The following is a 26,313-nucleotide window of genomic DNA, read 5'->3' on the forward strand; positions in this document are numbered from 1 at the left end:
GGGGGGTTGTATCGTGAAGAACAATATGCCATAAAAATATTTCCATTCATTAAAGGTATAATCCATTAAAAATATGGTAAGATTTGTCATTTACTTCAGTGGAATTTGAGTTGCAACCTTACAGTGCAGTCTTCTGTGTTTTACACAGGCGTGCCTTTAAATTCAATGTGACTTATAACTAGGTAAATGCATGTAACTGGTTGAAATGTTTTAGTTTTCCATAATCTGAGCTCATTAGAAAAAGAGAAGCATAAGCTTCAAATGAGGCTCATTGAAACTACATACACATATGTAAATGTTTGCAACACTTACACAAAGAAATCTTAAATAATCGACAGTTATATTTCTTTTTAATTTGCTACTTCAAGCGTGCCTCAGGAAAGAATACAGGAAATGTAGGCAGAAAATCCAGAAGGAATGACCTTTTGATAAAATGAATGTTTACATCAATGCAACATGGATTTTGCAGAGTTAATACTCAGACTTATCAATTAGAAAGTGTAGACTGACTCTCTCCCTCTCCTCTCTCTCTCTTTAATTGCTTCTAAACAGAGAAGGAAGATATCTAGACTGTAATGGTGTAATGGGGTTTAAACATTACACAACTTTGTCAGACTGAAATTATATATATATTGTGTGTGTGTATATATGTGTGTGTGTGTGTGTAAATTGTACCCCCCTCGCCACTTAACAAAACTATTTTCCCATACACCATGGGTTTCCAGTTCTTTTAAAACTGCATGACAGGAAGGAATTCAGTAGATGACCTGCTTCAACATGCAGTGATTCAGAAATATATATTTCCCCCCCAAATTTTCACCAATGGCCAATAGTATTTTTATTGAAGGCGTTTTCACACACATTTTCACACATAAGAAGAACTTGCAGGATATCACTGCATGGGGGGCGGGATCTGAATACTATTGGCTGTAACACATGTCAAAATACTTGCAAAAAGATTTTCGGATTCGTTGATAACTTCCTGTTTTGTACTATGTGTCTTACAGAATTCCTCTGTGCCCCACCGGAATACCTTTTGTCATAAGCAGAAAACACAGAAAGTGTTCCAAACAGGAAGAGGTAGGACAAAACTTTCTATCTGTTAGATTGTTACAAGGCCCATTGTTTTTAGTAACTGTGGTCAAGACAGTACTGTACTAGAAAACCTTAGCACACCATTTTGGCTTTGTCTACCATCCTTTACTAGTCTTAGAACTTGATTTTCATTTTTAAAATACATTTTTAAAATATATTTTACTTTTTTCTATCATTTTAAAAATATGTAGTATGTTTAGATTTTCATTTTTTAAATAACCATCATTTGCAGAATTTCCTTGCTCACATTCCTTTAGACTGCACCAGTCTGGTATTGGAATAAAATGTACCTCAAAATGTACCAGCAAGTAAAAAATAATAATTAAATCATGCCAACATTGAGACTTTTATCTTCTCCAGTAAAACAGTTTTGTTACATGTAAGTCATTTGGGTGAACAACACCCACAAGGTAAAGTACAAAAACCTAGGCAGTATGTGCAGTCTAAATTGACCTGACAGTTTTTTAAACATGAAAATATATTGCTGAAGTATAGAAGTGCAATAGTAGTGAGTTATGGGAACAAGAAGTCTCATGGACTTAGCAGCCATATCACATGTACTTGAGCAGCTATGTACAATCAACATATTTCACAAATGGATTAATTGTGGGACATAAAACACATTGTTGCTATGATTTTCTGATATTGTATCAAACGGATAGATCAGGGGTCCCCAAACTAAGGCCCACAGGCTGGATAAGGCCCAAGGGACTCGTTTATCTGGCCTGCAGCGACCCCCGCTGCCCGCTGTGGCCACCCGCTCTTACCGGCACTGTGCTGTGCGGCTGCCCACCTCCGAGTCAGAGGAGCAGCGGAAATAGCTTGTGTGCATGCGCAAGCATTATTTGCGCATGCGCACGCGTTATTTCTCATGCACATCTGGGTCGGAGGAGGCCCATGCACATGCACACAAGCTATTTCCGGTGCTCCTCCGACCCGGAAGTGTGCCAGAAATAGTGTGTGTGCATGTGTATGGGCGCACACTCCCTGTGCTCTGGCCTGCTGTGTGATCGGTGCTGGAGACACCGGCCTGAGGCGCGGTAAGTTTGCTGACCCCTGGTATAGATGACTCTTCCCTTTTTCTTGGTGTCAACAGTGACAAGCCCTACCAATGGCTCTGTGTCTAGACTCACCCAGAGTTTGATCAACTTCAATCCTAGTTCTCCTAGGAGGAGAAATTTATTTTGGAACATGCACGTCATTGTGGGTAATTCAATATGGACATTTAAGCAGATATTGCCTACCATATTTAAAAACGCAGACACACAATTGACCACTGTTCACACATTCTGAAGTGTATATAAGGACTAGTTCACCAGCTCATCCACACCACCCTGAGTTTTATTAAAATGAAGAATGATTTCTGGGTTGAAAGTTTAGTCTGAGATCTCTGTATCATTATGCATTGAAGGAACAAGAATCACTGTCCTTCCTTTCTTTGGAAACTCATGTGTGAAATCTTAAAAACCAAAAATATTGCTGTGGACATTTCTGGTTTGTGGTCAAGAAACTGCGATTGGATTTCTGTTTTTATGGTTTTTCCCCTATCTGCCAACTAGCATCAGGTTTGTCATAGCTAATCCATTGGTCAGTAGTGGAGAACTTATCAGTTATATTTCATCCATGTGTTGTTACATTTCTCAGCCTCTGTCTGGTCTTTGCATGTTCTTTCTTCCTCACATATATGTATGTATCATAAAAAAAGGCGTTTTGAAATTGTAATGTAGTGAGAATTTTATGCCATATTTTCATGTTTGAATGGAATATGCTGCCTCATTGGCCATCCTCTGTTGAATAGCACTAATTGCTCATCAGTTGTAGTATTCTCAAATGGCACAAAACACAGTAGAAGATTTTTAGCAAACATATCCCAAAGGTCACACATAGGGGCAAGTTGGTCTCTTCCATTGGTGATTCATATTGAAGCTGAATCTTAGGGATTCTTTTGAAGGAGGCTAGTGACATTGTGCTCCAGACATGTTGGGGGAAAGTCTCAACAAATTTTGAAGAAGAGGGGTCATCTTAAAGAGTTGTCGTACTCTTGGGCTGGGATGTTGGTTTTTTGGGGGGAAGGGATTGTTGTTGTTATTGATATTAATGTTGTTCAGTCTGCTTGTGTATTTATTGATATCTTATTTATTGATGTTTGATTTATTGTTTATTACTACTTTGGTTATGTGATAACTATGTATTTTTTAATGTTGTAAGCCACCTTGAGCATGGTTTGAACTATGGAAAGGTGGTATATAAATAAAATGATGTGTGTATATATATAGTCTAACCACCTGCTGAAGTGAGGGTGTATGCAGGTTGCGTGCAAGCATGTGCAGATCAGCTGAGATTTGAATGACCCCAAAAGCCAGAATAGTATGTTTTGTGTAAAACAATGGCTGAGATGAAAAACCATTTTGCTGGGTCACAGGTAAGGATCTAACTGGTGGGAAATGTTACAATAATTCAGATTTGTCAAGAAGTTTCACGTGATGCTAAGTGATCTGTCTATTATGAAAATTGAGAAAATTCTGGATTTTTAAATCCTCTATGCTCCTTCCTTACATAACATCATCAGAACAGGCTAAACACCTGTTGATATTATGAGTAACTAATAACTTTAAACAGCATTTTGATCACTTTTTGCCCCTAGCTCGCAGTAGCGTAGTGGCAAAATCAGAAGTGCAGGGTCCCTTCATGATAGTCACAGTCATACTGCCTTCCAGAATTATACAATAATCTTTTAGTTAGGCAGATCTACTATTTTCTGTGCATGTACATCAGCGAATTATTTGGAATGTTGTGTTTTCCTTGAAGTTGTATGTAACAAAACTTGCATACTATTCTCCTGAAACTGAAGCCCCTTGTGTTTTCAGTATCCCTAAATGCTTCACTTTAGAACATACAAAACTCCTCCTCTGCACTGTTATTTCTGTGCTCCTTCTGCAGACTGACCCTAGAAGCCAATTATGACTCACCTCCTTTCACACTGGCTCCAATCAGCACAAAGAGTGAGAAGACTTCTCAGTGGCTAAAAAACTCCCCTTTCATGCTGCTTTGGTGGCTCAAGGATGCTGGGACCCTACATAAGAAAGCTTTGCTAGCAACTTTTCCTCAGCCCTTCTGAAAAGGGTGGAATTTGAGCTTTCAGTAAATTAATGAGGCAGGCAAATGGCAATTTACACATTGTTGATGATTATCTGGAATAGGGAGCCATGGAAGACTGACAAAAAAGTTTCATCCCCCCCCCCTCCCTGAACTGTCATTGGTGTATTTGACCCCCAGTATAGAGATTGAAAAGACAATAAATGAACATCTGGTGATGTGTTGTAAGGCAGAGAATTGGATGATGCTGGGAAAAAATTGATATTACTGACTAGGAATTTTCAGGGTCAAGCTAGACATGAAAGCAGCAGATCTGCTACATTTTTAAGGCCTAAATAAAGCTCCTGATACACCCTTTTGAGAACAGAGTATGGTTTTAACCCTTTCTCCATACAATTTCACTCTTCTAAGTCTCTCCAGCTTCAAAACAACAGCATTTATAACATGGAAGGAAGTATAGGAGGGTCCCTGTATGTTTTGGCCCAAGAGGCAAATAGTTCCAGCAGGGTGATTTGGATTAGGAAGCTGGCATGGTGAGAAAGAATTCTTCCATGGCTCTGATCTGAATTAAGGCTCGGTGCAGCTCCATTTAATTTTTTTAAAAGCCACAAGATATCTGCTTAAATATCTCTGCTTGTCTTTTCCAGTCGTACCGAGTCTAGTACCTAAAAATGTCATATTAGTTGCTAGGAATTTGAAATATTTTTCCACCCTCAAGGCTAGATTAGACTACTCTTTGGGTTCCTTCCAACTCTTATAAGACTGTCTAGAGCTAAATTTTGAGTTTGATACATTCACTTTTTTCTGTTTGTTGGAGTCAAACTATTACCATTTATCCCACTTGCTCACACCATTTCCTTCTTCCCTTTATCTGGTCTATGTGTACCCTTTTTCTTTTCCTCTTTGTCCCACAACCTTTTATTGTAGACAATGAAGGAGACAAAATGCAAAAACAGAACAAATTAATGTACTAAACTTCATGATATTATCATGATTTTATGAAGATCCATACTGTACCATGCTTTGTCACAGCTGATATAAAGTGGGACCCTGCTGGATTGCAAAATCTTAATGCATATGGTATACATTAAAACGCTGCAACTTTCTCAGTATCCACAATCCTAAAATTAAAAAGCCACTGAGTTATGATTATGTGTACTGTCCATGACTTTGAAGTATTTTATTTTTTAGCAATCTGGTGATCAGCAGGTCTTGATTATTTTGAACAGCATTTATGTAGCAACCATGGAGACTTGCAGTTGTACATGGTTAAACGCCCCTCGGCTATACCTCAATGAGTTTTCTCAATAGTAGCCAAGATTCCATAAGTTCAGAGCTCATGAACCTTGAAAAAAGGATAAATGGGATTTGGTGAGACTAACATAGCAGCCACTTTTACCTTTAAAATGAAAAAGTGTGAGGGATTCATTTAAACTGGTTTTTGGGATTTACTAACTCAAAAATGAATTGTACTAGGAAGCTTTAAAAACTGAGGGCATATAGGGGTTATACGTTCTTGTTATTTTCTGTGCAGTAGTATGCAGAAATATATCGTTTAGGGAATAAAAAAAAATCAGAGTTTATTGAGATGTAGCCCTCCCAACTCTTTCTTCTCATCCCCTTTCCTTTAACGCAGTGGCACACCATACATCCAAACTAGCAAACAATGGCCAGTGCAAATAATAGTTTGTTGCATCTAGATAAAACAGCAAATTATGTGTCAAAAATATGTGCACTTGCATGGAGCTTCAAGAGAGGTGACATGGTAGCCCCGTCGAGAGCATGTGGCTAAAATTAGAAAAAGAAATAAAAACAACAGGGTTATATTGTAAACGGCCCTGTGATCTTCAGATGAAGGGTGGTATATAAAAATGTAATAAATAATAATAAATTGATCATCATAAAGGGAGAATTCAGTCAGTTGGACTTTGATAGCTAGGAAGACAATAAAATCTATTCTAATTTGTAATCATTTTGATAATAATGTCAATTTGTAATTGTCTTGATAACAAGCCAGTGATTAGCAGAAACCATTGTCAAGAATGAGTCCTTCCAGTCTATTATCATTATTATTTTAAAATGTTGATGGTGATAATTTAAACTTTTTAATTGCCTTTTACAAATCACCTCAAGGTGAGGTACAATGTTGCAACACTATATGATAATATAAAAATACACAGAAAAAGTGCATTAAGAGATTAAAACATAAAAGAGATTAAAACAGAATAAAAAGCATCCATTCTAATAATCACATCAATAAGTCATTATACAGCCAAGCAACATACCACCTTCTTCCCAGAAAGCATGGCATGGTCACATACAATATGAAATAATCCCAAAGAAACAACCACCAACATTCAAATACCTGAGAGGAAATAAGAGTTTTCACCCGGTGCCAAAATTATATCAGAGTCGGCACCAAGTGAATGTCCCTCAGGAGAGCTTCTTTGTAACTGCCATCCAAGCTGGCAATGGGACAGCATCCTTCACCACACCTGAGGGAAGCAAGCTAGTTTAGGTGATTCAATCCAGGTCATGTGGCACACATGCCTCTGTCATGCAACAGAGGAGAGCTGTGGCTGGGGCTCAGAAGAAATGGGGGCTGCTTCTGTTGCCCACCCTCATCTACTGCTTGAACTGGCTCATTATGACATGCTAGAGCCTACTCTGCCAATCCATCTTCAAAGGCATCCCCACTGCAACATGAGGTTTCCAGGGCATATACCACTGAATCCAGGATATATGGGCATAGGTGAGTCATTATCCAAAGCTGTTAGAAGGCACTCCGTGTCAAGGAGACCATGTAGTAGATCCAGGAGTACTCTGGACTATGAAGCTGATCCTTTAAGGGGAGTGTGACCCAACCCAAACTGGCCGAATTCCATGTGTCTGAACTGAGGAATTACTTACCGGTACTCTGTTTCTGTATTGTCTGAGTTTCAGTTTATTGGCGCTCATCTAGTTCATTACTGCAGTCAGACACAAGCTCAGCATGTCCGCTGCTTTACCTATCTGAGATTTACAAGTGAAACAGAGTTGAGTGTCATCTGCATATAGATGACAATGCACTCCAAAACTCCAGATGAGAAGAATGCACTCAGTACAACCCCCATACTGGAGGTTTCATGGGCTGAGCCATACCTGCCAAGTACCATCTTCTAGATTAACCCACCCAGGTTGAAGCAAAATCACTGAAAAGCAGTACTTCCCACCCCCTGCTCTGACAACCTACCCAGAAGGACACCATGATTGATATTTTTTTTCAAACCTGACATATCTAGGATGATCAAAAACAGGTCACATCCCTTCTGTCTCTTTTCCAACATAGCTCATCATACAGAGTGATCAAGTGCTAAAGCGGAGGCTAAACTCTGATTAAAGAGGGACCAGAAAGTCATTCTGATTCAAAAGCACCTGGAGTTGGTCAACAACCACCCACTCAAAAAGCCCAGGAAGGGACTGTTGCCAACCAGCCTGCAATTATTTGTATTTTGGTTGTGAGGCTGTTAAAAACAGCTAATGAAAGCAGCACAGAGTAGCTGCCACTTGATGAGAGAAAAAAGGAAGTAGCCTTTGCATGCATGTTTATACCATCACACCAAAGGGTTCCATTCACCTACATTATCATTATTAAACTGAGCTGTAAAAGCTCAGTTTTCTATTTTAAGTTAACTTTCAAAATATGTAAGCAGTTCAGACTTCAGGTTGCTAAGTCACAGAGGAGCAGAGTGTTGCATTCACCTGCATTAATCACTAGGGGTCTTGTTAATAATTCTCTCAGGCACTAAGTCTTATTTTCTACCATTGGGATCTATGAGAAAAGTGATAACATAGGCCTTCATGAAAAATAATGTGAGTAATTAATCAAAACCTTGTGAAAGGAAAGGATGGGGGTTTTGAGCATCTTGTATGCAATGCAAGTCATCTGCATTGTTCTGTATTCCATGTGCAGGAAGAATCAAACCAGTTTAGGAAAAGTGTTTCACCATGATAAATTTTGTCTTTAATCATGCTTATAAACTTTTGTATAAGTTTATTCTCTTACCAAACTATAAGAAACTCTCATAATTGCACATAATTGTGCCTGGAAAAGAATGGCAAATTAATGACTATACCATCCATTTCCCCTTACATATTTTACATGCGCTGCAAACCTGTAAATCCTGAGAAAGATACATTATCTATAATTCTCCTTAGGGTAGATTGTCTGCGGTGTGCAAGAGGAGAAGGTGAAGAGCTCCTATTATTGCTAATAGGTGCTATTGTGGCTAATTTCAGGCACCCTCTACTAGGAACATAATAATTTGTGTGGGCTTTCTGCCATAAAAATATAACTCTATATGAGATACAAAAGCAGTCCTATTTTCTACTGAAGTGCATTGTTGATAATATTATTTCAGTTCCCTAACATTTGGTCTGGTCTCTGTTTCTTCAGAGAAACAGCAATCTGTGTGAATACCACTATAATAAAGCATGTCAACCTTTAAGTATCCTCTGTTCAAACTTGTCTTTTGTCAGTTATATGAAAATTGCTCTTCTCTTGTGGTGAATTTTTCCAGGGTTAGCATTTAGACTTTAATAGCTAATGTATAGACTTGAATGTTCTAGTGCTCCTATGAGAGGCACGTTGAAAGATAACTATTCATAACTGTCTATCCTTTTGGGAAAGAGAGGAGGTTCCTTGGATATGCTGTTTCCTAACAAAACCAATACAATCATTTCTTTTCATAAAACGGAGGAGTAGAAAGTTACCTTACATCTGCCAGGGATAAAGCCATAGTATTTTTTCCCCCTTGTTAGCATGTGCTGTATGCTTGCCTATGTATGCACTCACTTTCACAGGTCTCTGTTAAAATGTCAGCTATTGTTAGTGTGGCTAGACTGCAGTTGCTACACTGAATATATTCTTAGCATCATAAAGTGGAACAAGGCATTGTATGGCAATGGTTATTAAGGTATTTAGGAAAAAAGTATTTTCTGACTTATAATCTGCAAAATGTTGCTCTGAGTAAAAGCTTTGCTGCTTGAAATCCTTGACTTCACGGGCTGGGCAAAAGACAAGTGGGTGTTAAAAGTGCACACCTTTGGCAGGAGCCAACCATAATTTCTGTTAAAGTGTTCAAAAGGGTGGTTTTCAAGTGCAAAATCATATATACTCGCAACTCATCCAACTGTAAATGGTCGAAATTTGTTGTGAATTTCTTATACTAGTTCAACACTAACAAAAGCAAAAAAGTGTGGTTTATATCATTTCCTGAATTCTTGAGGAACAGAATATCTGTAGCAATTTATAGAACCTAGGTTGCATCTTCTGGATGTTTTTATAGCACTGTATATGTGACTTAACATATCAAGTAAATCTGTTGTATACGTATTTATTATAACATGCCATGTATAGATTAAGTGTGTGTGTGTGTATTCAATACACACTTCCAGTTGCAGGAGGATATTTTCATTTGCATATATTTACTCAGAAGTAAGCCATAGTAGTTTCAGTGGCCTGGATCCAGTGATGTACAAGAAGAGCACTTCTACCTGCATGCTTGCCAAATCCCTCCAATTTTCTTGTCTTCCTGTAAGCCTTTTCCTGGAATAGATAACAACAATGGAACACCTTCCAAAGAGAAATAGATCTTCTATGGGGAGGGGAGGTTTGCCTGTAACAATTGCAGGATAGAAATCCATCAAGAAAAGCTTTCCCAGCATGCAGTGCAGTAGAAAGCTTTTGCCTGTTTTGCCTCCTGTTGAAGGTGCAGGATGGCAGAGAAAATGTGGCAACAAAAGATGCAAAGCTGTATCAGAAGTGACTTGAGAAGCAGGAACATTTTTCATATTTATCACACAGTAGAATTTGAAGCTGTGTTAGGACTCTATCAAATTACTCCTGGCTGTGTATGAGGACGAGAAATCTACAGTTGGAAAGTGTCCTAGCCATTTGCAGTTTGGGATGAAATGGCTAAGGGCCAAAGTAGATACATGAATTGTGTGGCTGCACTTCACACTTCTAATTTTTTAAAAAGGCAGTTGGGGAAAATAAGATTAGTGCAGGGAGGGGTTTTAATCCCTTCCTCCCCAACTGTGGACCAGACAAAAATAAATAAATCCCACTCCTGAAACCACAACCCAGGAAGGGAAATGGCTATAGGTGGGCAATTTTCATTGGCACCACAGCCAACACATGACTTCATGTGAACATTTCTAAAGACCCTTTTCTTACAAAACAAAACAAAAACTATTTCATTTTACTGCATTTCAGTTTGCAATTCCCAACAACATCACTCAAATCTAATCCTTGTTCTGAAAATCAGATTTAACTATGCGTTATAATGAAAACGGTCATTGTTAAAGTGTCACTGAACATGCATAAAAGGAGAAATGTTTTCAAAGAAACAGAAAATGTGAATCATAAAATATTGCAGGCCCAGTTTTAAAAATACATATAAATAATAATTTTCAACCTCTAAACAATTTTTCTCTGCTTTTCAGCACACTTATTTAAATACTGGCATAACCTATAGTATTTTTTAGAGGTGAAGCAAATAATTTAGACATACATATTCATTGTTTCAGCACTGTAGCAATATTCCTTCTAAGAAGTCCCAATTAATGTTTTTGATGATGGACTTACTTTTAAACTTAGTTCTGAAGAGCAAAAATTGTGGCTTCCTAATCTGCTCTGTTACCTCTAATAATATTAACATGCTATTTATATGCAGGAGGCTACTCTTTGAAAAACAAACCCTGAACCATTTTGTGTTGTGATTTTTGTATGTGTTTTCATGTAGTCCTCTGACCTTCATGGCCTCAGGGAAATAAACTAGTCAGTCTAGAAATCAAGAGTGTCAGTACCTGTGTCCTGAAGCTACTGGGTGAATATATATACAGGTAACTTGCAACTTACGCTTATTTAACTTACTCAATCACAGGTCTGCAGGGGAGGGGAATAAATATATGGAGAGGAGTGGAAACCCAGTCTCCAGTTATTTCCCTACACACACCTGTGCAAATCCTCAATTGCAGGCTTACTTGACATTGGGAAGACTGCACAAGGGCTCTGGCAGCATCCCAGAGCTCTCCTGCCTCCTTTCCAAAGCTGGGTATTCACTTACAGGGCCTTGGAGAGGCAGGGGGAGGCTTTGGGACACTGCCAGAGACTTCAGGCCACCTTCTGGAAGCCAGGTAGCCCCCCCCACACACACACCTTGCAGGGGGACCAGTTCTGGGGATTCCTGGCTTCATGTGTTTTTGCATATACATGTGTACCCCCGAAACCGAACCCTCACATAAGGTGCGAGTTACCTGTATTGCAAGAACTGAGAATTGAACTGTTTGTTCAACATTCTGCGACTCTGTTGAAATAGTTTATAACATCTGTACATTTCATGTACAATAATGAAAGTTATTTTGTTCCAAGTGTCAGGTTGTGGTAAGTTTGTACTTAATGTAGAAGCTCTTTTTGTAGGAAAGAGTGGAGTGTTTGAAAAAGAAAGATTGTAACAGTCTTTCCCCTTCTATATCAGGGTTTGACCCCAGGACCTATACTAGTGTGGTTTAGAACAGGCCAGTTCCTACTTAATGAAGAAGGACAGCAGGAGGCATTTTCATTAATTCTCTCCTTTGCAGCTAATGGTAGCCTAGTATCGTAGAGAGTTGTCATCCATGTTCCTTAGTCCAATATCAAAACCTGAACCAGAAGCCCAAGTGCAATGCCTCAGAATACGAGGGGTTAGTGTACAAGGCAGGCCATTGTTTTTTTTAAAAAAAAAACATTACTGCTAGGCTTAAAAAAAAAAAATGACCGTAATGAGAAGGAAGTTGGAAGTTGACGGGCAAGATGGTCAGCACTTCATGATCTTACTGCTTCTTAGTGGAAATTGAAAAAATGAGAAAAAGGGCACTTGGATGTGTCACTGAACAAAGACACAAAATAGCACTGAACAATGACACAAAATAGCAGGGTCAGATGCAGTTACACTTCATTAAGGTGCGTTGGTACAACAACAACAAAGTACTACCTTCTTCTGGAACAAAAGAGTATATTCAGGATACGCATTGGTAGCTGAAAAATTAATTCCTTGATTCGATTAATGTCAAAATAAGAAATCATACAACGAAATATGGGTTAATGAAAACATGCTGAAATATGTTATTCTAGCAATTGTATTACAGGCTTAGAGACCTTTACCGGAGCAAATTCTTTCATTTGTTCAGATGTTTTTCAGGGGCTTAGGTTGCTTTTATATTTGCAGAGGTCCCATTAAGATCCCACTGGGTATTGGGAAGTGGTCCAAAAACTGCCTCACCATTTGAATTCCTAAACTCTGCATGTGTGAGTGTCTTAATGTATGAAGCTGATTGCAATACTTCAGATGTACTGTATGCAACTCTATTCCAATTTGTTTTTCAACTAAGCATTTGACATGTTACATTGTGTTAAATCCCAGTTTAATGTAAAGTGACTTCCTGTGTCCGATAAGAAACACATTTTTAAGGGAATGCCAAGTACTCTTATGTTATTTCTATTAAATTGGCAGTCAGTTCCTTCTGTATTAGAAAGATTATTTGCCAGAAAGTAGTGCTGGCTCTGTTGATGTAATAGGCATATTCTGGTATGTAATTTCATCTCTTCTAAACAGGACAGCATAGTTACATAATTGAAACTGAACATGATGTAAACAAACATATGAACACACTTCAGAAATGCCTAAAATATAGGGTGAATAATACCACATTCAGAAGCTCAGGAAGTTATTTTTAGAGACCTACAGTTACCTTATTAAACAAGGGGAAGTGGTTTAATCTTGGGAGTAAATACTGTGAATTACATGTAATTTCCCTTAGAGCAAGATATGTTACTTTGTCTATCTAGATTCTGCTATGTGTTTTGCACAGGTAATTCCTGACAGTTGCTTCTCTGTGCCATTAAAATATCAATGGCAGTTGGCAGTAAATGAAGGGGGAGAAAACAGAAATCCACAGAAAAGATTAGTAATATCTAAAAGTGGTTTAGGGTTCCTAGTGGGATTCCTCCCTCTTTTAACAACAAAGTGCACAGGGCAAGAATATGCATGGCTTACTTTGTCTTCTTATTTCTTTTGATCTGAAAGAACAATCAGATAAGGGTGATTTCTGAAGACAGTTCAGAATGAACAGATTTCAGTTGCCCCCAGTGATAACCATCATTGTCAACAGGAGGCATTCCAGGTACTGTCACTAGAGCCTTCAGTGTTCAGAGGCTGAGCATTTTATCTTTTTTATTTTTAAAAACTACTGCTGGGAACTCTCTTTATAGCCTGCACTGGCTGATGAGTATTTAGAGGATGAATAAACCTTGAAGGGGAATAAAGCCTGAGCTTCAGAAACTATCAATGAATACCAGAGGGAGAGAATAATTTAAGGTTAAGGTGGGAAATCTCATACACAGAAAAAAGGCAAAGCCTGTGTCAAGTGGCAGAATAAATAATCTAGTGTTATGCAGGACACAAAATATCTTATTCAGGGTTTGGTTGACATTTTTTTGAACCTCTTACTTCAAATTTGAAAGGAAGAAGAAGATGGGGATTCACTGATAGAGTGATGTTTATCCACATACTTGATGCAGATTGTCAAGGGTCAGAAGAACTGAGAAGATTGAATAGAGAAGGGTGTTACTAGTCATAATAGAACACTCTTATCTTAGCTGTACCAAAGGACTTTCTTGTGCTAGGCATTCACGGTGTAATAAACTCCTCCTCACTTTGTCAAGTCCCAAGTTCTATGACACCACCATCTTTATAGTAAGAATAGTAACTAATCTGGAATTGAGCAAGATATTGCGGTACTTATCACTTATTTTGATTTGGCATTGTTTGTTGCTAATTCTTTGAAAATCTAATAGAAATGTATAACATAAGAGATTAAATACTGGGGGGGGGGGGGGGTTTCAGCTCTGTATTCTTCCCAGACTGCAAGGCAAATAATGGGTGATTTGGATGACATACTCACATTCTAAAATCAGATTGTGCCATTAACAAGTTATCTTGAATCGCATACTAAATACTGTTTTGTCTGTATACTCAGGTGCCGTCAAATGCTTAACATTTAAAGCAAGTGCTACATTATTATTATTATTATTATTATTATTATTATTATTATTATTAATGGTCAAGCCATGATGACCAGGAAAATGCACTATGCTTGAGTGGGGAGGAAGTGGAAAAGTGAGGGAATCTTTCATTTTGATGGACAAGTCAATCTCTCTCACCCAGGGAAAAGAGGCTGTATCCACAAAAATACACTTGCCATCAACTACTCTTGGGGTAATAGGGTTTGTGTTGTGGGATGATGTTTACCCCATCCTTTCCTGGGAAATTTATCCTCTTAAAAAAACACACGCTTCCCCAATGCAGACCACTGGAGTAAAGTTTGCATCTCTAAAAATTCCTAGTTTGAGGGAGAAGTAGAATTGTTCTCCCTCTGCTTGTCAAATTATCAATCTAATGATTAGGAGGGGATGATTTGCATTCCCATTCAGGGTGCTGGTTGAGGAGAGAAATTTAAGCCACCACTGTGCTGTGCTGTGGTGTTTTGCTTTGTTTTGGTTTTTTGTTGCTGGCAGCACCAGAATTGGTGTATTTCCAGGGGCCAGAAAAAATGGCTTGCAGGTGTGGTTCAGGCCCCTGGGCTAGGGTTTAGCCAGCCCTGTCTAAAGACTGCAATGGACAGTCAAATGCCAAGCAAGGTCAGCTCTTCTTGTAATTGTGATAGGGTAAGAAATAGAATATAGTTTAACAAGCACTTGGGCCACTTTTGTGGAGATGAAGTGATTGCCTCCATGCAGTAGTTTGTCCACCTTTGATCCCCACCCTGCACTCCACATGCGACAACAACCACATCCCAAAACACAAATGAACAGTAGAGAACCAGCACGAGCAACGCTGACATGAAACCCTACATACAGTAAGCAAAATAGAAACATCGCCACCTGATCCCACCCCCACCCATCTTCCCTCCTCCACCCCTTTCCCCCCACTAATGTCTCAACAAATGAAACTGATTTGTAAAAATGTTACATGGAAAGAATACGAGAGACATTACACATACCTCTGTAAAACAAGAAAATCTTTTAAAATAAATAAATAAATAAATAAATAAAAACAACCACATCCCAGCTTCAAATGGCCAGCTAAACCAGATGAGGGTAGCCAATGGATCTCAGACCCTCAGTGAGTTAGGAACTTTCATTGCATGCAAAGATCGGCTCTGGTGGATTGAGCGACGAGACTAGTAGTGAGTCCAGCAATAAAGAAGGGAAGTGAGGAGCAGATAGGGCTTGTCAACCTGGGAAGGTAGCCCATCTAGGTGGAGGAAAGCTCTGATCCTAAAATTCTACTGCTTTGTGGCTTGGTAGGATTAACCACACTGCTATAGTGGAGTTGGGGCTACCCTGTAACCCTGTAGCAGATCTTTCAGCTGGAGCTGTTGAGTACCTTACTACATAATGCTTTAGAAAATAAAATATACATACTTATTCAAAATAAAATAGAATTTAGTCCAAAAGGTAATTTTAAAAACTACTTCTATCTTAATTTTCTCTCCCCTGGGGGACTAATAATCATTAGGAATCTGATTAGTTTATGAACTAAGATACATTTTCATTGAATAATCAGTAGTACTGATACCACTTCTTAATGCTGTTTGCCCACAGGTATTTAGTCTGGAATCTATTTAAACATGCCACTGTATCTCACTAAATCATGAGTCATTATAGCAGTCTACAACTCCCTGCTGTTCAGTATATTAGATGTTAGTGTGAAAGAAGTGGATAGAATAGACTTTGGCTCTGAGAGGCTGGATGGAGGTTTTCACTACCATCAGAGTACTGAAGAAGTGGAACACTTTACACTTACCTCTTGCCCCTAGAGCCACAGTCATGCAGACATATTAAAGTGTAATATCAGTTAGATTGTGTAGTTCATGTGAGACCGTGGTTTAACAACATATGACAAACTGATCAACAGAATCAAAGAGAGAACATTTTAAAGGCACACTCATTTCCTTTAATTGTTGGGAACACTCAAACACATATTCACAACCATTACAGTTCTTCTGAATGTTTGGTCATATTGCAGTAGTTATACCTGTAGTATAGCCTATTGCTTAAATTGTTAATATTTATAAGTTTATGAATGTTGCTTATAGTGCCCCCACAGCTTTTCTAGCCAAGCTGACTAAAATTACCTGCTTTGTTCATAATCTAATTCCTTTGTTGCTTTATTTGAAACATGGCAGAACCACACATGGGCATCAGTGCCTATACCATGCAATTCCTGTTAAAGGTGTAGAATAATGTGAGGATGAGAATCTTGACACCTCATGGGAACATGAAGGTGTTGAATTGTATGTACTATACACGGTCTGTTGTCAACACCCAGCAATATCCCACATTTAATTGCTTATATTTCTCATATATCACACCTCTGCTCTCAGCTTCATTTATAAATCATTGCAGTGCTCTCTGAAGGGGTTTCGCTTGTGTGTGTGTTTTCTCTGATTTGCCAGTGCAGAGCCTGCTGTGACATAATATCTTTGTGTGAATTTCCTTTACTGGTGTCAATTACAGTCTAGAAACATTGTATTACATAAACAGATATGTGAAACAGGATGAGAGGGCAGTGAACTTGCATTCTGCTCAGAAGTCTTTGAGAAGTCTACAGGTGTTGATTTTAGACACTTCTTCAAAGATATTGAAGTAGTGCATTAGTAAGCAGTGTTAATAGGAAGAGGCATTTCAAGTTGTACATCCTGAAACACAAACGTGTATATACATAAACACTACACAATGGACCAATTGTTAAACAAAATAAACCTCTGGCTAGAAGTTAATTTCACTAATGATTCACTGTGTGGATTCAGAGAAAACAAGTATTTCACAAATTAGTTTTATGTCATGGGCTGTTCTTCAATCATTATTTTGAAATTTATGTTTCTACATAGTTAGGCTTTACTGGTATGTTTTCTGAAGATGTGAGACAAATTGGAACCCTATATACCATAATTTTCCATGTATAACACGCCCCCGTGTATAAAATGCCCCCTATTTGGGGGGACTAAAATTAAAGAGCTTTGGGGGGGGGATGCCCACGGTTGTTGAGCAATTTTTTTGGGGGGGGGATCCAAAAATCACTCAACCAACTGAAAAAAGCTAACAATCGCAAGCAACGCAAGCCAAATTGCAGAAGCAGCAGCCAATCCAAAGCAGCCCTTGCTTCATCCACTAATAACCCACCCATTTGACAAAGCATCAGCCAATCCAAAGCAGCCCTTACAGCAGACACCATTCACCTACCCAACCACTAGATCCTGCTCGCAGATGCAACCAATCGCCCGTCCCCCACTCTGCACTACCCATGTATAAGACGACTCCCCCCAAATTTTAAAATTTATTTTGGAGTAAAAAAAACCCTCGTCTAATACACAGAAAGGTATGGTATGTAAGGACAAGAGATGTAAGGCCTTAGAGATCTAGAGATCTATTATTATATGAAGTGTCAAATGCTTATCCTCAAATAAATTAAGGCATAGCTCAAAAAGAATGTCTTAGAGCTGTTAAGAATGCTCACTTGGATTAGTGATGCTTGGATTGGCACAGCAAGGTTTATACATGCTATGGTGAACACAAAAGGATTCATCCATGATAATACCAGAAAGAATACCCCAGGAGACAAAATATTTTCTCCTATTTTCCTTTCTAAAATAGACAGAACCCTGACCATTCAAGACTCTTCAAAGTTTTGGCAAGATAGGTGTGCATTTGATGAATACACAGTGATCATTATGGTGTGTATTGCTGCTATGAGACAGGTGTGTCAGACGCCTTGAGAGAGTAAAGCTCCTATCTGCACTTGTAAAAGGGGAGAGAGCCCTCTTTCATTTAAAGTATAGAGAACAAAATCCTGGCATACACTTGACATATTAGCCCCATATACTTTCCATCTCTAGATTTTCCAATACTAAATGTGTGTCAGTGCACTGATCAAAACCCCTTCTTGTTGATATCTTTCTTGATGACTGAAATGCCTATGCATAGTATTATTTCTGTATGTAAAGTTATACAGTGTTGACAGATTCTATAGCTCTTCTGTGACATGGTGGCATAAAAACCTTTCTTCCATGACTACCAAAGAAATCACTGGGGTTAAATGACAGCGCTCCAAGAGTTATTTGTCTGTCACAGAGAACTGTAAATTGCAGCCTGTCTCCAGGATGGTGTTTAGACACATTCTGAGATTAATAGTTTTGCATAGATGCTTTGGGTTCCAAGAGATTTTGAGATGAGTTCCATCAAGAAGATCCATCCAATTTGAACTCAAGTCAAGTGTTTTTGCAAAGTTTTGGATTCTTGGCAAAGATTAGATTCCAGTTTGTAGACAAAGGCCACCTTATATCTGCTATGAAAATAAAATAAAATAGTTATTTCCAAAATAATATACATTTCAAATTGGGATCTTTATTATGCCACAAAGTGTTACAGATAATTTCTTTTTATTTGTGTATAAGACAACGTCACATACACATAACTTGCATTTTACACTTATTTTACTTAAGTGATTGCAGCTTTGTGCCGGTTGTGGTTAGTAAGTAAGCAAGTAAGTAAATAATTAAATAAAAAGAATGTGGAGGAAATCCACTCTCCATTTATTATCCGCTTCACCCATGCAAAGCTGTGACTGCATCCAAGAACCCTCACACTGCCATCCCAAAGCTGGGTAAGCGAGAAGCTGGGCTTTGGGAGATGGTACAAGCCCTCCCACCTGCTTCCCAAAGCTGGGCAAGAGCTTACTAAGCTTTGGGAAGGTGGAGGGAGGGCTCTGGGACACTGCCAGAACCCTTGCGCCACCTTCCCAAAGCCTCCACCTTGCAGGATGGGAGGTTCTGGAGGTTCCTGACTTTATGCATTTTGTTTTTGTTTATGTAAGTGAACCCCCAGAACCGAACCCTAGCATAAGATGCTAGTGAAGCTAGTGACCTTAAAAAAAAGTTAAAATAAAACACCTCTTCATGTCTTTGGTTGTACAAGTTGTGGAAATGTGGCCCAGGGAGATTGCCTGATCCATTGCCACACCTAAGCCTTCACTGAAAGTCCCCAAATCAGTAATCAAGTTTGTTCCTTAGTCCTCTATGTGAGGATCATGTGACAGTCATAACTGAAATATGAAGGAAGAGACAATTCCCCAGTTCATAAAGGTTGTTTCTAGTAATGTATATGTGAAGAGAAGGGATGCGGGTGGCGCTGTGGGTTAAACCACAGAGCCTAGGACTTGCCGATCAGAAGGTCGGTGGTTCGAATCCCTGCAATGGGGTGAGCTCCCGTTGCTTGGTCCCTGCTCCTGCCAACCTAGCAGTTCGAAAGCACAATGCAAGTAGATAAATAGGTACCACTCCGACGGGAAGGTAAACGGCATTTCCGTGCGCTGCTCTGGTTCGCCAGAAGCGGCTTCGTCATGCTGGCCACATGACCTGGAAGCTGTACACTGGCTCCCTCGGCCAGTAAAGTGAGATGAGCGCCGCAACCCGAGACGGGCACGACTGGACCTAATGGTCAGGGGTCCCTTTACCTTTACCTATATGTGCAGAAGCCTCTGGGTAAATTAAGATGGTGGGTGACTGGGGTCTGCCTTTTGCATTATGCCCTAGTCTTTGGGAGCTTGAGGCTCACAGGGAAAGTAGGCAGTGTTTAGCCAAGAGTCTATGACAAACAGAGAACACAAAGGACCTTGACAAACAGAGAACACAAAGGACCACTACACAAGGGAAGGGTTGCATTCAACTAAGTCCTACTCAGAGCAGACCTGCTGAAATTAATGAACCTACGGAAATTAATGCACCTTAATCAGTTGTGCCCATTAACTTCAGTGGGTCTGCTGTGAATAGGACTAGCAAGCGTTTTTAAAGAAAAAAGAAGGGAGCAAAGGGACAAAATTGAAGTCCTGCAGTAGACCTAAGGCTGACGTCCCCTGGGCCACCCCCTGATAAAGTCCCTAAAGCCACTGCATCCTTATTTCACCATTTCTCCTTCCCTACCTGTAGTTAATTGAAGACTTGCAGGACAAGCTGAAGAAGGGAGATGAGCTATCCCATGAATTTGTATCTTGAGCAAAGATATGATCATCCAAACCAGGCCAACAAAGCCCAAAAGCACTAATACATCAGAATGTTTTTCTTTCTGAACCAACAAGGTATTGATAATAGGCTTGTTGAATGCATGTTACATAATTCCACACTGAAGATCCAGTTAGCACAATTAGTTTTAATTAGATGGCTCTTTCTACACACAATATAAGGCTGTATCCAATTCTTTATACAATTTTTTTAAAACTTTAAAACTGAGCTTTGTTGAGTACCCACAGTTCTTATTTGCTTGAAATGTAGCATTGGTAATGAGCTTTCCTTAAGTAAAAAATGCAAATCTGATTTTTGCATATATCAGCATTAGGCTGCATTTGCTGTTCCATTCAGGCATATCCTACTGTCCAATTAAGATGGGTCAGAATTATTTCTTACAGCTGCTTTATAAAATCCTGCTGATTTGTAACAGATATTGTAAATCCCTGCTCTAAGACAAAGACCGGACCCTTTAATGCACTCTGTTGCACACATGATCAGAAGCTTTCTCATCCACTTCAGTGAGTGGTGCTTCTTGTGCTGTTAATACCTAAGGTAAAGGTAATACCTAGCTGGGTATTAATTATAAATCAATCTGTAACATATCTGAACTGAGCCATTTTCAGTATTAGTGCTTTAAAATGCACTCTCCTTTCCTATCTCTTTAGGTATAATGTGTCAGATATTACCGTAATGAAAATATGCTTTATTTGTTGGCATTTGTCTGTCTTGAGAGACAATGGGGTGCGCCTCCAGCGGTGAAGTCAAACCACTGTTAGCAGCAGCAAAGTGACCTTCCCAGGGCACAAGCCTGGGCAGTGTGTATGGAGGTCCTGGGTGATCCAGATGACAAGACCCCCTCCCTCACTTCAGCCACGCTGATGGGGTCCCAAGGAAATCGGAGCAATATGTTTGGCACCAGCTTGACTGTGGGAGTTGCAAGAAGAAGGTGTACACGGCCCCATCCCACTGCCTTAGGGACTTAATTCCAGATTGGTGTAAGGCTTTACTCCCGCAAGGCAGTGTAGTTTTAGGATCAGAGTTTTCTTTTTTCCTAGATGAGCCTCATTTGCCCCTCACTTCTCCCTATGGCATGTGCAGAAACCACCTTCTTGACTGTTGGATAGACTATTGGTCTTGTCCGCTCAATACACTGGAGCCTTTTTTCACATGCAGGGGAAATTCCTAACTCACTCAGGGTTTGAAACCCATCAGCTACTCTCACTTTGCTTAGCTGGCCAGTTGAAGCCATTCCTGGGATGTGGCCACTGTCACATGTTGACAGCTCCTAGGAGCCAGAGGTGAGAACTGAGTGCAAGGTGTGGGGACCAAATGTGTTCAAACTACCCCAGATAGAGCATGTCGTATTCTCCACCAGAGGTACTACCTCCACCAGAGGTACTACCTCTCCCCTAACACCGCATACACCCCAAATATGCTTTAACATGCTGACATAAATAATGTCATGTTATGTATGCCTATGAAGCACACCTGTATTTTTAACAAGAAAGGTCTTAACCCGTTACACATAAAAGGCTTCTATAACAAAATGATTGGCACAGTACAAATCCAATGTATAAACAGATGTCACATAAGTTATTGACACATAAATATCTCTATTCAGCTTTTCATTCATTTTCCTGTAACTTCCCGGCTTGACTGTTGTAATGTACTTTATGTGGGGCTTCAATTATGCTGTAGCTCTTCTTCTGGTGCTGTCAGGAAATAGGAGTATGTGGAGCCTTTTGTTTCATCAGCTGCTGGAAATGAGCTTTGGGGCCTAGTTCATGGTTCACACAACCATCAATACAAAAAAACAGAATTTCAGTCTCTGTGAAACGATTAAAAGTGGAGGAAAGGAAGACAAGGTAAGAACTGGCTACATTAATACATTTAGCCACCTGTTCTATTTGGTTGGTTCCCTCAGAAAAAATATGCAGCGGGATCTGAACAGACTGATCATGAAACAGTGTTATAAGTAACTGTAAAAAGGTAAAGGTACCCCTGACCATAAGGTCCAGTCGCAGATGACTCTGGGGTTGCGCGCTCATCTTGCTCTATAGGCCGAGGGAGCTGGCGTTTGTCCGCAGACAGCTTCTGGGTCATGTGGCCAGCATGACTAAGCTGCTTCTGGCAAACCAGAGCAGCACACTGAAATGCCGTTTGCCTTCCCGCTGGAGCAGTGCCTATTTATCTACTTGCACTTGATGTGCTTTCGAACTGCTAGGTGGGCAGGAGCTAGGACCAAACAACGGGAGCTCGCCCCATCGCGGGGATTCGAGCTGCCGACCTTCCGATCGGCAAGCCCTAGGCTCAGTGGCTTAGACCACAGTGCTACCCACATTCCATAAGTACGGTAACTGTAGTACAGTATATTGTTATTGGAGGAAGACCAAACCATACCCTGAGATGATGGGCTTGTATTCATCAGATTTTAATGTGAATTTGAAGACCACAACTGTGGCTAGCCATCATGCATCCCAGTTTCTGGTCTAATCAAGGGCGTAAATTTGACAAATTGGAAGGCAAGATCAAATGCGCACAAGGTGGATTGAGTCAACACAAGGGAAGGATTACTAGTGTGGCCAGTGAGTAGAGGAATTGCAGCTCACATAAAAGAATTAATACTCACATGTGTGGACTAGGAAGATGACTAGCTGGGCAGGTAGGTGGACATATTTGTTGTAACAACTTAACAGCTCTCATGTGGCCTTGAAATTCTTGTTACCCTTTATGAGATCTTCTGGGCTGTATCTTGCTCTTTCATGCCTGTGAGTCTGAATCATTAAGCTGCTTTCATAAAAATATCACTTCCTTACTCATCAGTAAGTGCACTTTTTGTCGTGTTTTGGGTGGGAGTGAGGACAGGTATTTCTCCTTACAATGACTTTTCTGACAAACATTTTATTGAGGTTTTTATTTTATTTTTGTACTTTATATAATTGTAGGATTTCTCTCTCTTGTAAGTCCCTTTGTTGTTGTTGGTACTTGAATATTTAAAACAAATATATGTGTGTGTTTGAATAAATGGTGCTAAATTTCATATGCATACAATCATTTGCTACATTTTAGGATTATCAAACACTTTTTGCAGAAACGTAAAGAACTTAAATATTAGATCCAGCAACTTCCAGGGCTTCTGCTTCTATTGTATTCTCTCTCGCAGTCTCTCTGTTTCTTTAAACTGAATAACTATTCCATTTTCCCAGTGTATAGTCTTGAAAGAACAATTCAGCATCTATGTTCTGATTAGGGTATTTGGGAGGAGGAGTTCTTTACAACACGATCCTATACATGTTTACTCAGAAGTTACCCAGTGAGTTCATTAGTGCTTACTCCCAGGTAAGTGAGTATAGGATCCCAGCCTCAACCAGCATTGCATTATTCTCTGATGGTGTCCTGTGGGAGTGCCTGAAAAATATAAGAATCACCTTTGGCATCTAAAGTTTGGCAGAACTAAGGTGCATGGAAAGAGATTAAGGATGAAGCTCAAGAGCATTGTCCAATTTTGTCCAACCATCCTCTACTATAAGACTTTACTTTTATCTCTTTATTTGTGCTCTGAGCCAAAAAAATTCCATCAGCTTCTCAAAATGAGGACTCAATGCACAGATAAAATCTTGGCTGGATGACCGGCTTACATGAACTCCAATCCTTCTTTAGGAACTGTTGGCATACATTGATGTGCATGAATTCAGTCCTCTTTCTCGTCTGCCTTCATTCTTGTGAGCACTCAGCTTTGCAAATTTACAAATGCAAAGGTGAGTAAATGTTTCCAGTACTTTATTGAAATGGGATTATAGATGGAATACTATTTAACACCAAATCCTACCTAACCTAACCTATCTGACCTTCACAAAACTGTGGTTGACAGGTGAAAGATGACAAAGGATTGTTTTTGAAAACAAACCTTTAGATTACACATCAGAAAAGATCCTTGGTGATCATGCCTTGGGTCAATTCTATTTGGTTCTCATGAAGGTCTTAATACTGCAGTCCATTGCTAACACAAACCTGGCAGAGATGTAAACCACATTGGCAGACAGGTGGTATATAAATGGAATAGATAGGGATGGTTAACCGTATGGCCTTATGAACTGGGCTAATAGAAATGTAATTAAACTAAATTAAATAGATTTTTACTAAGGTGAGTTTGATTAATGATTATGATTATTTTTTTACTATCTGTTGTCAACTGAACAGATAAAAATAACAGAGGAGGAAGGAAACCATTAGTAATAGCCACCAGTGTCATGTGTCTTTAAAGAGGAAATGTGTAGCTATATATATAAAACATCTGTAACCATATACATGGCTGCTGGCTTGGTGCCCCCTGCCTATAATTAGAAATAACAATAAGAGGAGGAGAGAATGCTTCTATGACCAGCATCAGCTGCAGTGCATGCATGTTGACTAAGGTGGTGACGCTGGGCCTCTTTGGTTGCTGCCACATCATTTGCTGCTCTCTGGGTGGTCCTTTGCCCTGGCCCATGTGGCCCTAGACTTTGATCCAGAGGTCCAGCTCTAGCTGCTCTTCAGGGAATGATTTAGGTTTTTAAGAATATTTGGCAAGAAAGTAGTAACAAAACAGACTGAAAAGAGTAAAAAATACAGATAGAGACACCAGAACTGAAATATGTGGTCATATGTATTATGTGACAACATGTATTATGATGGTGATATTACCAAATTACAACTTATGGTAATTTTGCACAGTGTTCAGTTATACATTCCTTCCCCCAATGAGAAAAGTGGTAGTTCTCCCACCATTAACAGGCAGTAGCATGCAGAGGAAAAGTTCATAAGTCTATCATTGTCTGTATGACCCAATTATCTAGTCATTTGAATTTGCCCTCCTAGACAGGTATGCTTTTTTTTAAAAAAAATGCTCTATAAGCCGCTGTCATGTAAAAAATGCTTTAAAATAAATGTGCATTCTTTGTAGTGTGCCTTGTCTTTGTGGGTACCAGGACTTTTCTACCCCTAGGCAGCATGAAATATCCTGCCTCAGGTAGCTGTTTTCAAGGTACTAGTTTCAGATACACAGTTTGTCTTACAGAAATAGTCTGAACATTTCTGCAACACTGATAAGCATGACATTAAACTGGAAAGTTTGGAGAGAGACATTTTCCACAGTTCAAAGTTTATTGTTAATTGGGTAAATAAGAGTTACCAACCTTTTGGGGGCCTGTGGGCAACTTTGAAATATACACAATATGTACACCACAACTAGGAGTGCCATACATCCGGGTTCTCCTGGACACATCTGAGAACAGCTCAGAAAAATGGCATCTGGGTGGATTTTTGCTGAATCGGCAAAATGTTCTGGAAAACCCAGACATGTGGCAAGTTGGGCTACTTTTTATAAATAAATTCTGAAAAAAAATCAAAGGATATTTTTGGAATATGGCAACCCTAACCATAAACTGTTGCAATAAAATGTTTCTTTTAAATCTGATTTCAGGGGCGGGATGCTGCGAGTTCCAGGAAAGGCTTCTGCAGGCGCCTGGGCATCCATGGGTGCTGTGTTAGTGGAGCCTGAGTTAAATTAATACCGATGAGTGCAGCTTAACATTGATCCACAAAGACAAGGGTTGTACTAGATAAGAATTAGCATAAATTGGGGAAGCTTTATAACATATAAACATGGGCCACCAGGGTTTTCAGTTTCAGATTGTGTGATTTACCAGTTAAGTTATCTGAACAGAGAAGTGTTGGAATTAGATTTGCAGCCAAACCACTTGAGTCACTGTTGCCTTTGAACTCAACTGGAATATAACACAGCTGTTGCTTTTGTAGCTCTTCACAGTAGGTTTCCTGTGCTGACAAGCTGAACAACTTGTTTTCACCCACAGTGTTCAGAAACTTGTAGTAACTTCAGTAGTATAACAATTAAATGTGAATGTGGTGTCATTTAACTTGTGATACTACAGGCCCACATTATCACTGCAGGTTGGGTTTTTTTTAAGCAGAAGTGTG

General features: G+C 39.4%; 1 protein-coding gene across 1 annotated transcript in view; it reads left to right on the forward strand.

The window, feature by feature from the left end:
• Positions 1–26,313, forward strand: part of TENM3 (teneurin transmembrane protein 3) — a 1,235,569-nt gene that overhangs the window by 790,611 nt on the left and 418,645 nt on the right. Inside the window, exon 6 of the mRNA XM_083456978.1 lies at positions 1,008–1,080. The gene's annotated coding sequence lies outside the window, so the exon portion shown is untranslated. The remainder of the gene's footprint in view (positions 1–1,007; positions 1,081–26,313) is intronic.

This window comes from Podarcis tiliguerta (assembly GCF_965153285.1).
Source record: "Podarcis tiliguerta genome assembly, chromosome: 9".
Lineage (NCBI taxonomy): Eukaryota > Metazoa > Chordata > Lepidosauria > Squamata > Lacertidae > Podarcis > Podarcis tiliguerta.